The sequence below is a fragment of the Marmota flaviventris genome, chromosome 4, assembly GCF_047511675.1.
Source record: "Marmota flaviventris isolate mMarFla1 chromosome 4, mMarFla1.hap1, whole genome shotgun sequence".
Lineage (NCBI taxonomy): Eukaryota > Metazoa > Chordata > Mammalia > Rodentia > Sciuridae > Marmota > Marmota flaviventris.
This window is the reverse complement of record NC_092501.1, coordinates 130,768,219-130,781,701: the sequence shown is the minus strand read 5'-3', so window position 1 is coordinate 130,781,701 and position 13,483 is coordinate 130,768,219. Positions and strand designations below refer to the sequence as shown.

At 43.2% G+C, this 13,483-nt stretch overlaps 1 long non-coding RNA gene across 2 annotated transcripts in view; it reads right to left on the bottom strand.

Annotated features, from left to right (window-relative positions):
• Positions 1-2,880: 2,880 nt before the first annotated feature.
• LOC114087456 (uncharacterized) overlaps positions 2,881-13,483 on the bottom strand; it is a 34,885-nt gene continuing 24,282 nt past the window's right edge. For both annotated transcript variants that reach the window (XR_003581825.3, XR_003581826.3), the window contains 4 exons: positions 9,695-9,963; positions 6,404-6,592; positions 4,333-4,538; positions 2,881-3,213 (listed from right to left, as the gene is read on the bottom strand). This is a non-coding gene — a long non-coding RNA (uncharacterized lncRNA). The remainder of the gene's footprint in view (positions 3,214-4,332; positions 4,539-6,403; positions 6,593-9,694; positions 9,964-13,483) is intronic.

Sequence of the window (13,483 nt, the reverse complement as noted above, 5' to 3'; positions counted from 1 at the left end):
AACAGAAGGGAACATTTTGAAGTATTTGTCTCATGATTGTCTTCATAAATTTGCAACTGACTCATGATCCACTGACTAGTAGGCCAGTTTTACTTATGGTTCTCATGCCTAGAGAAGCGGTGTAATATAAATGTTAATAAGCAGAGAGATGCCGAAGCTGTCTGCCTGGATTCAAATCAGGCTCTACCTCTAATTGTATGACTGTGGTCAAGTCACACAACCTTTCTGTGAATTAGCTTCCTTCCCCCCAGATGGGGAAAATCACCATGGTATCAGCTTCATTGCTGCTGCCGGGAGAGAAGGAGTCCATTAATCACCTACACTGAAGCTACTCTTGCAAGATGTGGCTACAACTTTCCATTTCCTTTTTCTCTCCTTAGCTTTTAAAATTTATCAGACCTCTGGTTGACCTCTACTAATTTCCTCATTTGTCAAAACAATCAGATCTGGCATTGGTCTTTGTCCATCAAAAAGAGCTAGTGACTGCCCCCTGCAGTCCTCCCCTGGGCAATCCATTCCCATCCCGGGCCTTGCATGACCACTTCTCAGCCCAGAACAATGTAGCCTGCATTCTCGCAAGTGCCTGTTTGTGTCCTGGGAATGGGGGGCAGAGGTACCTCTGGACATAATACCTTCTATTTGCAAATACTGTCTTCCTGTTTGCAAGAGGAATCTGCACAGAACTCTGGGTGGATGTGGACAATTTAACAGGTGGATGAGAAGGTAATGCTTTTTAAATTTGTAGGTAGATTCTGGAATGCTTTAACTTCAAGGAAATAATTCTAATATTCTCCCTTATATTCCTCTCTGATTTCCAGCTCATTAAAATAGAGTTTTGTCTAAATGTACTTAACTTTTAAATGTTATTATTAACAGGAAAGAGGTTTTGTAAGTCAATTAGATGGTGGTCAACAGGATCAGAGCAAAATGCTTATTTTAAAGTGTTAAGACATATGCATCTTAATGCCTTTCATTGGTGCTTCTTCCCATAAAGTGCTCATTATGAATAATTCCTTATTAAGAGAAAAAAAAAAAACTAAGGCAAGTAGCACAATTTCTGTTATATGGTATGTGTTCAGTAAACATTGCAATAGTGACAATAATTTGCAACGACTTTAAGATGTGAGCTCCACCTGTCTGCATACATAGATAGGCTCATAGGCACAGGCATGAAATTAAGACACGCTAATTCGCACAGACTTACAATGGTGCGGATTTGCTTTGCTGTCCACCCAGACCAGAGCTGTGACCCGTCAGTGTGAACAGTAAATTGCATTGTAAGCATGTTGTTGTGTAGAGGTACTGCCCTCTGGCGGAAGTTAGGAAACTTGCATGGTGGGCCAAATGAAAGAAATCAGCCACATGGCAGAGCTCAGCATTGGCTGATCATGTTGAGGCTCTATTTATTTAGCGGGGAACAGATGAAGAGGAAACCGTGAAGAAGAAGGAGGAGGAACATCGACAATGAAACATCCATAGGACCCAGGAGAGTGATGAGCAGAAGTGGCCTCCAGTAAATATCTGCTGATTAAGAAGATAAGCCCAGAGGCTGTAATGATGTTGACTCAGAGATGCTGGGGGTGGGGTTTCATTCGGGCAAATGAATCGACCTGAGCAATTCTGCATAAGCACTGGAAATCCTGCTGAGTCTTGATATTTTTTTTAATATTCACTTCCAGTACTCACTTAATCTACTGGCAATGTTAAAGAAGTAGGAGGATTTTCTCCATCAGCTTTTTGAGTTATAGCGTTGAAATGGCCAGCCATTTTCCATTCAAAGGGAGTAAAAGGGTTTATGCATTCCTGACAAGTGCAATCCATGCCCCAGAAACCTGGCTTCAACCAGGCATCAATATTCGATGTGCAGTAGCAGTTTCACTAAGATTCCTTTCAAAAAGAAGAAAATACCAAGCGTTGCTTGGAGGGGCAAGCTGGGGGCTGAGAATTCAGCAGGAAGATGTTGCAATTACAGGTCAGAATCCAGAGGTCACTGGCTTGTTTGCCAGTCTTCTTGCAAATCCTGAAAGATTGACTGCCTCTGGCTACACCTGTTCCTAATTTACTTGTCGAAACTAAGACTGGCACCTTTGCCCAGGAGACAGACTGTGGCTAACTGGAGAGATGAGGTGAGATGCTAGCAGGTGCCCTCAGAGCTCTGAGATGATCTTTGGGCCTCTGATCCAGTCAAAACTTGAGAAAAAAATAATAAATCTCATGTAGATGGATTTCTACAGATTCAGTATAGTGAGATTTTTTGGAGGATGATCAAAAGGAAAAATCCCATTTAACCCCTGGGGGAAAAAAAAGTAAAGGAAGGCCCTAAATTTAAACCACTCTTTCTATTAGGAGACAAAGAAGTTTGTTATAGGTATTAGGGCTCACCTGGATGGACAAGATCTAGAGGAGTGAAAAATAGCTGAAAGGATATGGAAATAGCTAGAAGGTCAGATGGGACATCTGGGTGGTTCTCTAATGTTTAGCAGCAACTATTGCAATTCTTTGGAAACTCTGAAAAATCTCCACCAATCCTGGTGTTTGCCAAGAGCCCCGGAATCCACTGGGAATGGGTGTCTATTGTGACTTCTGGAAGAAAATTGCTTCTCCTCACTTTCTCTTTCAAAGCTCAGGCAAGTTCCTCTTTTTGGGAAACTAACTGAACTGGAGCCAAACCAGGTGGGGAGGAGAGTCTAGTCAAGGGAGATCTAGAAGTGGGCGGTGGTGCCAGCCAACAGTAGACAACACCACACAACCCCAAACCTCTGAAACTCCTGGGGTTACCACCTCATTATGTGAGACAAATTGTTTATTCATTCAATAAATATCAAGTACTTGTTATGTACCAGGTATGGGGTTAGGTGATGGAAAAAGATTTAATTATGTAGAAGGAGTTTATTCCTGTTTTGTATGAGCTCACAATGAACTAAAAAGGACAATGAACCTATAAACCAAGGCAATGCATAGAATGGATTAGGGCCGTTCATGGACATTTCACATCTCCTGCAGGCACGAGCGTGGGGTGTACTTCTCCCCCTGAAGTCAGAAGAGGTTGTGTGACTTGCTTTGGTCAATGAAGTATGAGCAGAAGGGAAGCCTGAAACTTGCATCAGGAATGATGAAGGATCCATCACGTCTCTTTCCCCGACCTGGGTGTCTTTGTCAAGATTAAGCTTGGAACAGTCTGAGTCCTGAGACATGATGAACAGCCAGGCTGCTCTTTGGAGAATATCAAAGAAAACTGATTAACCAAGGAGATTCAGCAGTGAGCTAAACAGATCAAGATCAAGACCCAAACCTTCTTCCTATTGCTACATCTCTTTTCTTCCCTGTGTGTTTGATATAAATGCCCCCTTCTTTTGGTTGACTGCAGTTGATGATGGTGAACTACAGGATTGGTGAGGAGAGACTAACAGTTTTTTTTTTTTTGTAAATTGTTTTGAGATTATAATTAGACAGAAAAACACGATCAAAATAAAGATCCACAAGATCTTGAGGATTTATATACAATTTTAAGAGTGGTCAGGAAGCAAGATGGTTCACAGATTATTTGGGAGGAATTGATGAGCCTCCATTTGCTGTGTATCAGTCAAACCTATTTGTAGTGGGCAGGAATAAAAATGCAAATAGCCAAGATAGCACTTTATAATAAGATGAGGACAATCAATTTTTTTTCTTAGCTTAAATGCCTTCTTTTTTGGTCATGTACATATTTCTGATATATATTCTTCATATAAGTAAATACATATTTTCAACATTTGTACTATATTGTATGTACCATTTCATATATTTTCTTTCTCTTTTCTCTTAATAGACTATAAATATTTCTTATAGTATTTAAATATTCTTTTTCTGACCTAAAAATAGCACATTTGCATGTACAACCAAAACAGTTCATGAAATATTTATTATACACCCACAAACGGGAATACATCCTCTACACTGTTTTATGTTGGACATTTTTTGCTTGTTACAATGTGAACATCTTTTTGTATTATTATCTGCTATTCTAGGGCATCCCTTTTCATAACTGTGCTGTGTTCCATCATACGAGCATTATTTCTTTGGCTCATTCTCTGTAGGAAATTTATGAGCAAATATTTGTGCATATCCATAATTATTTTTTTTAGACTAGGTAACTAGAAGTAAAATAGCTGGATCAAAGCAAGAGCACAGTTTTAAGGATTTGATATGTATTTCCTGTCTACCCCACAAAAGTTATTCCAGTATACACTGTCACTCACAATGTGACTTTTTTTCTCTCAACTTTTCTCACCCTTGCATTATATGGTCTTATTTTTTTTCTCAACGTCTTGTCCAACAAATATTAAATGTTACCTTGATTTAAACGTTTTCCATCACCAGCAATGGATGCAATTTGGAATCATGCTGCACTTCGCATTGCAAGTTCTGGGTCCAGGGGCTCCGGTCCTCCTGGCTGAATCCCATACTGTGCTCCTGAGCACAGCTCCGGGGTCTCTAAGTGCAGGCAGGCAGCTCCTTATCCAGCCCTCAACCCTGAGCTCAGCTGCTGACCACCAAGCCTGCAAGGCACGAGAATCCTTAAAAGTCTTTGGAAAAGAGGCCGGATGGGGCAGGGGGTGTTATGAGGAAGGGTTTTATTGAAGAAGAAATCAAGGGCTTTCTCAAGTTCACACACTAGTAATGGACAAATCTGAGCCCAGGACTTTGAACTCCATCCAATCCAGTAACTTTTCAGGACCTCAGAAGTCAAAGACAAATGTAAAGGGCTTGGGTTTGGTAGAAACAGCCTTGGGGCAATTCTCCCTTGACAAATATTCAGATAACCATTTTTGATGAAGATGAAATATTCATTCAACACATTGATTAAGCACCTACTACTGTACATAGGAAGGCAGTGTGGATACAGTAGTGACCAAGGGATCAAAACTCCTGTCAGGGGGATCTAATGACAATTTATTGAGCATACTGGTTTCCTGTAGTGTGGCTTCTGGGTTCAAATCTCAGCTCTATCACACAATAGATGGGCACACTACTTAAACTCTCTGTTCCTAGGTGATCCCATATCTACAGTAGGGATAATGATCATACCTAATAGATAAAGTTGCAGATTAAATGAGTTGACACACACACAAGCTCAGCATGCAGTCAGTGCTTGCAAACGCTAACCATGATCATTATCGTAATTCTCACATGGAAGTTGTACAGACAAAACCATTTACATTATTAATAATAATAGCTACTATTATTGAGCAACCAATGATTGCATGCCTGTAAATCAGCATGGACTTCAATGCCTTACATCTGTTGGCTCATTATGAAGCATTAGTGTTTCCTAAGCTTCCTTGATGGTGATAATCCTCTGGGAAGCTTCTTAGAAAAATATTCCCAGATTCTTCAAACTCCCTGAGTCAGAATTTCCTCTTAGAGAGTCTTGGGAATCTATGTTGTTTTTACTGTGGTAAAGTATACAAACATAACATTTACCACTTGAATCATTTTAAAGTGGATAATTCAGTGACATTATGTATATTCACGTGGTTGTGTGACCATCACCACGGTCCATCTCCAGAACTTTTCATTTTCCCAAACTGAAATTCTATATCCAATAGACACTAATTCCCCATTCTCCTTCCCCCCAGCTCCTGGCAACCACCATTCCACTTTCTGTCTCTAAGAATTTGATTTCTCTAGGTACTTCATACAAGTAGAATTATGAATAGCAATCCAAAGAGTGGGTCCTTTAGCTACACAAAATCACAGCAGAGCCCAGGGGGCCAGGATTTGCCATTTTGCATCTGGCTTATTTCACTTAGCATAATATCTTCAAGGTTCATAGCTGTTAGGGTGGGTATCAGCATGAGTTTTGAGGCCAAATACTATTTCATTGCATGTAAATACCACATTTTGTCTATTGATCCATTAATGGACATTTGGGTTGCTTTCACCTCTCAGAAGTTTCCCCTCTGACGACACCCCACGGCAGCAGGAAACCATTCATTGCTTTTCTGGCTTTGCCGTGGGTAAGCCATCAGACAAATTTCGACTAGACAATGAATCTTGATACCTGTTGTCTTCACCTATAAAGGGGGTCATTCATCAGGCTGAGTGAAGATTACTTCATTCCTATCAAGCAGTGCTTTCCCAGGGTCCCCACGTGCTGTTGACCGAAACAGTTGTAGGCCTGCTCTACTCTTCCCCTCCAAGACTCTGTGCCTTGCTCCGTGCTGGGAGTCATGGGGCTGGCCATACTCTTGGGCGTGTGTCCAAAGGCCATGCTGGCTGTGGCTGTGGCACCCTGGGCTCTGCTGTGGTTTTGTGTAGCTAAAGGACCCACTCTTGGATTGCTATTCATAATTAAGACACAGACAAATAACAGCCAAGTTGAATGCATGATCACCTGGTGCCAAATTGAATGCATGATCACCTGGTGCACAGGATACTTTCACCTAAAAGCTGCTGCCTGAAGAAGAGCCACTACTTCCAATCCATGCCCACACATAGCTGCCGCCACCTTGAATGGCTAGTCAGTGTGGCTCTAGTTCCTTCTTCATTGTGGCTCACTCCTGCTGCTTTAGGAGATGTGCTGGGGCTCCTCCACTAGAAAATGTCTTGCCTGGGGAACAAAAGTCAGAAATTTAGTGAAAACCTGGAATGTAGTTTTTCCTGTAGCATCTCTACTCTAGGTTTAGGAGAAGGAAATCTCTTCATCGGTTTTATCTTTCTCCTTTCCTAACACCACAAAGGAAACCAAGTCATTTGCCAGAGATTGCTGGTTGTCCCTGCCCACCTCACCCCCACCCCCAAGAACTGCTATAGCCATAGAAATTGGAGATGGACATGTCTAATGCATGAAAGACGACATTTCTCAGCTTCTCCTGCAGTTCTGGGTCAGCATGTGAATAGATTCTGGCTGATGGGAGGTGAGTAACATTGAAGGAGTGTGCAAACCCATTTCTTTTCTGTTTTCCTATCAATTAAAACAAGGATAGTTTATTTTGAACCAATAAGCCCAGAGGACGAAGGAACAATGAGATGGAAGGAGCCTGGACCCCTGGATGTCCCCGGTAGAGCATAGACATCTGTCCTCCACAGTGTTACACAAGAAATACGTGTGTATATTCTTATCTCTGTTATGGAAACCAAACTGATATTCTAATATAATACCCTTCAGTTGGAGAGAAAAGGGAAAGGGAAAAACTGGGAGGAGAGAGGAGAGAGGTAGGCAGGAGGAGATGGGATGTGTGTATCGATGAAATAACTGGCCAAGTAGATATTTTATATTATTCCATTCCTAAAGCACCATGAGGCTCAGTCTCCTACCTGGAGATTAGAAAACCACAATCAATCTTTCTGTTGATTATTAAGTGAATGTTTGATAGAGGCATAAGCATTCATGAAACTGGGGTTATGTACTTGTGTTAGTAAGATTCTCAGTGTGATTGATCAAAATACCTGTCAAGAACAACTTAGAGGAGGAAACGTTTATTTTGGGCTCACAGTTTCAGAGGTTTGGTCCATGGTTGGCTGACTGCTGCTGTGGGCCTGAGGCAGATCAGGGCAGAGGAAAGCTTCTCACCTCGTGGTGGTCAGGATGCAGAGAGAGGGTGAGAGATGCCAGGGATATGCCCTTAGTCACCCACCCTCTCTAGCCACATCCCACCTGCCTGCAGTCACTACCCAGTTAGACCTTTCAGATTACCAATCCATCAAATGGATCAATCCACTGATTAGGTCACAGTTCTCATAATCTAATCATTTTACCTCCGGCATTAATATAAGAGCTTTTGGTGGGGACGGGGATACCTCATATCCAAAGCATAACAAGACTATACCCCAAATCAAATATAAATTATTTTGAGATTATTCCTAAAAGAAAAATGTATTCACTGACTACCTCCCAGTGAGGCCTGAATTCCTCATCCTACTTGGATGGTCATCTTAGCTCTTAGTAGATTGGCAGTTAATTAATGCTGATGGCTGCCAGGGGCCATGCCTTCTAATACTCACATCCTGGTGTAGTCCCTTCCCCTTAATCTGAGCTGGTCATGTGACTTGACCAAATCAACAGAATGTGGCAGAAGGGAACCGATGCTGGTTCCCAGTTTTCGCCTGAAGTCTTGGCACTTTCTGACTTTGCCCTGTTGGAAGTCCTGAGCAAACTGTGTAAAAATGCCAGCCATGGTGCTGGAGATAGCATGTGGAGAGGGAGAGGCCAGTGTCCCAATGGAGCCCAACCCCAGCCAATCCACTACTGAATGCAGTTACAGGAGTGCCACTGGCATGCCCAGCAGAAATACAAATACGATTGCTGTCTTAAGCCAGCAGGTGTTCTGATGGTTTGCACAATAGATAAATGAAGCACTGAGCTTTCTTGAGTCTTATGGAGCTCCTCTTTCTGATCTCTAAGTGGAATTTTCTCAAATTCCATTGGCACATTATCTTCTGTTTTGAACCAATCAGGGCTGCCAGATTGTGTGGGTTGGGTCCTGAGATGGAGAACCCTGCCTAGGGGGCCAGTAGGGACTACTTGCCTGGCCTCCACCTCTAGGGGGCACTTTTTCTAAAATTAAATGAAGATAGTTTATGGGCTCTGATAAAGGGTACCCTGTGGACTCAAATCCAGAGTTATAGCCAGGGACATAACTCAGATAGAGCACTTGCCTCATATGTACACAGCCCTGGGTTTGATCCCCAGTACTGCAAAATTAAATAAATAAATAAATAAATAAATAAAACATTGTAGACCTGGCCTTCAAAGGCCCCCCTTTTACTATCCTTTAACTGCCTAATGACCCCTCTTCATCACTCCTGGCTAATCCTGGCTTTGCTGAGTTACCCTGCCCCCCACTGTCAGATGTGCCCATCCTGCCTCCAGTCCATCAGCACCGATGCATACAATGTTCCCGAATTGGGGCTGTGCTTCTGAGGGGGACATGAGTCCTGCCATCTGCCCTCCATGTCCTCAGGCACCAGGACCTTGGGTCTTGTAAACTTCAGAGGAGCTGATGTTGGCTCAGAGGCTCATGTTTTGGGGATCTCCAAGCCAGTTAGAGTCTGCAGGCTGGCAAAGCCACCTCACGTTCTGCTTTGTGTGTGGAGGGTCCAGCCCAGGGAGCCCTGGAGCTGCTCTGCCCCCGGGCGGGGGAGGGGACAGGGCTTCATCAGACAGAGGTCCATTTTCACTTGTTGGTCAAAGATCCAAAGTACAGGGCATTGTCGCCTGAGCCAGGGAAGCAGGTCTCCAGTAAAAATTCTTCTCCTCACCCTTCGTAGCACAAACAGAAAGTGAAATGTTCTAATACGCTGTTCAGATGGACGACAGGGACATGGGATACACGTTGTCGAACTTTGTAATCTTACCCTTTATTAAATATTCAACACAGATATTTGATCTCTTCCTTTTCTCAGCTCCACCCCCCCACCCCTCTTCCTCTGTCTCTTCCTTTGTTCCTCTCGCCCACCTGCCCCCACCCCTGACATTTCACCAGCCTTCTGGGAAATGCTGAGCTGACTGAAAGTCACTTTCCTGTCAGGGACAAAGCCAGGGGAATTCCTAGATGTGCCATTAGGGGACAAAGGTATCAATTGACTTCTGTGAGCCAGGACTCTTTATGGGAAGGGCAGTTGCAGGTGGGTGGGATTGAAGGAGGCATGACCTTGACCTGGCCTTTACTGTCATGCACCAAGCTATGGGGAAAAATGATGAGGTGCTCACCTGAATGCATGCTGGGTAGGGATGGGATATCCAGACAGATGTCCTATGAGCAGGTGGGCTGTCCCAACAGAGTAACCAACCAGCATCTCAGGGGACCACCTTATTCAGAGCAGCAGGTAATCCAGTAGTATCCAAATCAACTGTTACTAAAGTGGATCCATTTGACTTAGTGGATCTCTTCAAATATTGAAGTACAAGAGGCCTCTTGAATTAGGACTGAATCAAAAATGTTTGGCTGGGATAATAGTTTGTCAACTATATGGTGGGACCTGCAAAATAGAAGTAGCAGTAATGATATTTCATATTGTTAGAAAGTAATAATTGCTACTTTTAAGCAAATAAGATGGTTAAGCACTATTATCTCATTTTAAATTATTTATTTATTTTATTGTATCTATTTAAGGCATACAACATAATGTCTTGATATACATTCCAAACATATTCATTATCTCATACAGTTACCTCCATTTTGGGGCAAGAACACCTAAAACTTATTCTTTGGGCAAACCCCAAATACAGCCCTATAGTTCTCATGGTGTGCATTAGATCTCTAGATTTATTTACCCTACATATCTGCATACTACAGCATTATTTACAATAACTAAGATACAGAAACACTGAAAGTTTCTATTGATCAATCCATGAATTAAAAAACCTATATTCAGTGGAACATGATTTAACCTTAAAAAGGAGATCCTGCCTGCCACTTTCCACAACATGGATGGGCCCAGAGGACATCATGTTAATATAGAAAGAAAAACTCTGCATAAAAAAAAAAACAATACTGAATACACAGAGATAGAGAATAACACTGTGATTACCAGAGGAGACAGGATGAGAGAGAAAATTTGGAGGCCAAAGGATATATTGTCTCATTTAATCATAAGAACCCTATGAAATAGGTAGTCTGTGGTTTTGGTTGAACACTCATTCAATGCAATCTCATTTCATCATTGCAACAGTTCTATGAAATAGGTGGTGTGAACTTTTGCAGATAGAAGATCCAGAGCTCAGAGGGTTTAAATAACTTTTGTAAGGTGATAGGTCATCAAGCTGAGATTCAAACTGGATCCATGAGGCTCATACTTGCCTTCTTTCCCACCACTCCACCCTCCTCCCTAAGCCATGAGCATTGCCAGAAGACAAGGCTTCCTCAGAACAGGCAGGTGTTTAATCACTCTCTTCTCCACCTGGTGTCCAGGGCTGACCCTGCCGGCATTACTACAGACCAAATTCTCCCAACTTCTGCTGCTGTCCTGGAATTCTGATCTTTAAAGTTTTGAGAAATTCTAGAATAAAGTGAGGTTTGTTAGATCAAGTCACTTTAGGCAGATTCTTTTGTTGAACTCTGTGTCCAGCGGGGAGCATCGTGGGGCTGGTGTGCAGGGCTGGGCTGGGCGATGGGAAGAGGCCTCTTTGCTCTTCCTGCCCAGGTGATTCTCTATAGTTCTCCAGGATGCAAGGAAAGAGGGATGCCTGATTTGGGGTTTGGAGGGTATTTGGGGTGTCCTCAAAATGTACTTTTTAAAACTCAAGCATGATTTCACCCCCAGGTCTCATTAAGGCCATGAGCACAATCTAAATAAGGCACAATAGAGGCAGTTGCCATTCCAGATGCATTTCCTTCATCCTGCAGAGATGATGGGTATTTTGTAGGCAGGCAGTATTCTCTTCCCTGAATCACCTTAGTAGGAGCTCTAGAGGGGTGGCTTCAGGGGCAGGGTTGACACAACAGGTGATGAGAGTCAGCCAGTTGGGTTGTACCTGCTGCAGAATGTCCTGTCCATTAGCATGCATGCAATGCTCTGCAAGTTGACATCAGAATAGTTTTCTCTTGATGTTCTTCATCTTGGAAACAATTCAAAAAGGATGTAGGGGGAGAGAGGGGGGGAGGGAGGGAGGGAGAGAGGGAGAGACAGGGGAAGAAGAAGAAGGAGGAGGAGGAAAATGTATAGGAAGTTAGTTTTATTTCCTTTGTGATCAAGAGGTTAGTCACACATGACAATCTGGAATAGGAAAGTAGATAGAATTTTTATCTATTTATACCTTTTTCTCAATCCGTGTAGAATAAGCATAATCATAAGCACACTGGCATGAACCACTTAGAAACGCTGTGTGTCACAGTCCTTGGTTACCTCTGAAGAAATGACACCAGCCCCTGTCTACCCTGGGTACTTTGATATTGTGCCCGAGTGAAGCCAGAGAAATGGGCCAGAAGAGACCTCCCAGGAGACCTAGGATCCTGGTGACTTAATGTGTCCCCAGAAGGGAGGGGACATATCAGGTTGAAGCTGGAACATTTAGACCTTAAACAAGGCTCCTAACCCCTCAGGGTGCCCTTTGTCATCTGTGAACTGATGACCATTAAAGATAATAATGGAAATGACACTTCTCTCCAAGGAAGCTACAAGTAATAAATAATATGTGTGGCAATGTTCCATCAGCCCTAAAGTCCTTAGGTGCTTTTACATATGAGGAGCTATATCCCCATAGCATCAAGGAGAGTGCCACCCGCAGAGGATGCCCTGGGTCCCAATACATTTATAATGTTACTTTATAGCTACATAAAAGGCATAGTTATTGTTTTAGAGCAGCTTATAAACATTTAAAATGTCTTTCTTTGTGTCTGATAAAATTGTGAACCCTTTCTCTTTCAAAAACCAATAAAGTATAACAAATCCAGCAATTAGCAAAAATAAAGTGTGTTAATGCATACATCCAATAACACTTTACATGCGATTTCTGGGGCTTGTCATCTGCGCTAACACCTATCCCGGCTTAAGAAAATGGTCCTAGAGCTCTCCAATTGAATTCTAGGAGAGAAATAGACTGTGTAGAGAAATGAGTGCAATAACGATGTTTAGCACCAGCCTGAGAAAACCCCTAAAGGGAATATCTCTGGGATAGTGATGTACTCATATAGTGCTCTTGAAAAGAAAAAAAAAAAAAAATAGTGGATGTCTGATTTTAAAGGGTCTAAATTAAAATGTGCTCAGCTGAAAGAACAAGTCTTCCCCATATAAGCAGCCACTCTTCAGCTCAATGAACTTTTATGCAAAAAGTCGCAGTGCCGATGGACACCTGAATCCTCTCCCCTCCACAAAAGGGCTGCTATCCGGTGACGGCTGCGAGGTCCCCTTACCACAGGGCGAGGCTCCTCCAGGTCGCTCGGATGCCTGCTCAGAGCCCAGCTTATCGGGGCATCTTGGAGCTCTTGCCAAGGGCCCTGGTCACATCTCGCTGTTCTGGATTTTATCTTGAGAAGCACACACGTTTTGGTTGAGGGGTGTCTCTGTTAAGTAGGATTTCATTTTGGAACCAGAGAATTCAGCACCAGGGCCAGCTCAGGCAAGGTGGAAATGTAAACATCCAGTCATAGAGCAAGTCCAACTGATCGAGACCACGTCCAGAGAAGGAAAATGAAAAGGAAAGAAAATAACTGAGCAGGTAAAGCATCGTCACACTGTCCCCATCCAATCAGGGTCTCCCATCGCAGAACACCCAAGGCACTTGGACGAATGATTCCTAAGGCCAGCCAGGGCGCTTGCCTTTGAGCTCACAGCGCACGACCTTCTGTCTTCAGATTGTCTATGGCACCTCAATTATTGGAGGTAAGTATCCCCCCCAGGAGAGATGCGCACGTCGCCAGTCTGACCCAGGCGCACTCGCTGGGATTCCAGAGATCCGAGCCTCCTGGAAGGCAGATGGCGCGGGGCCTGGATGTCGACTCCTCTACCTCCAGCTAGATCAAGTGGCGGCAGTGCAGGCAGCTGGAAGCTACCCACAGAG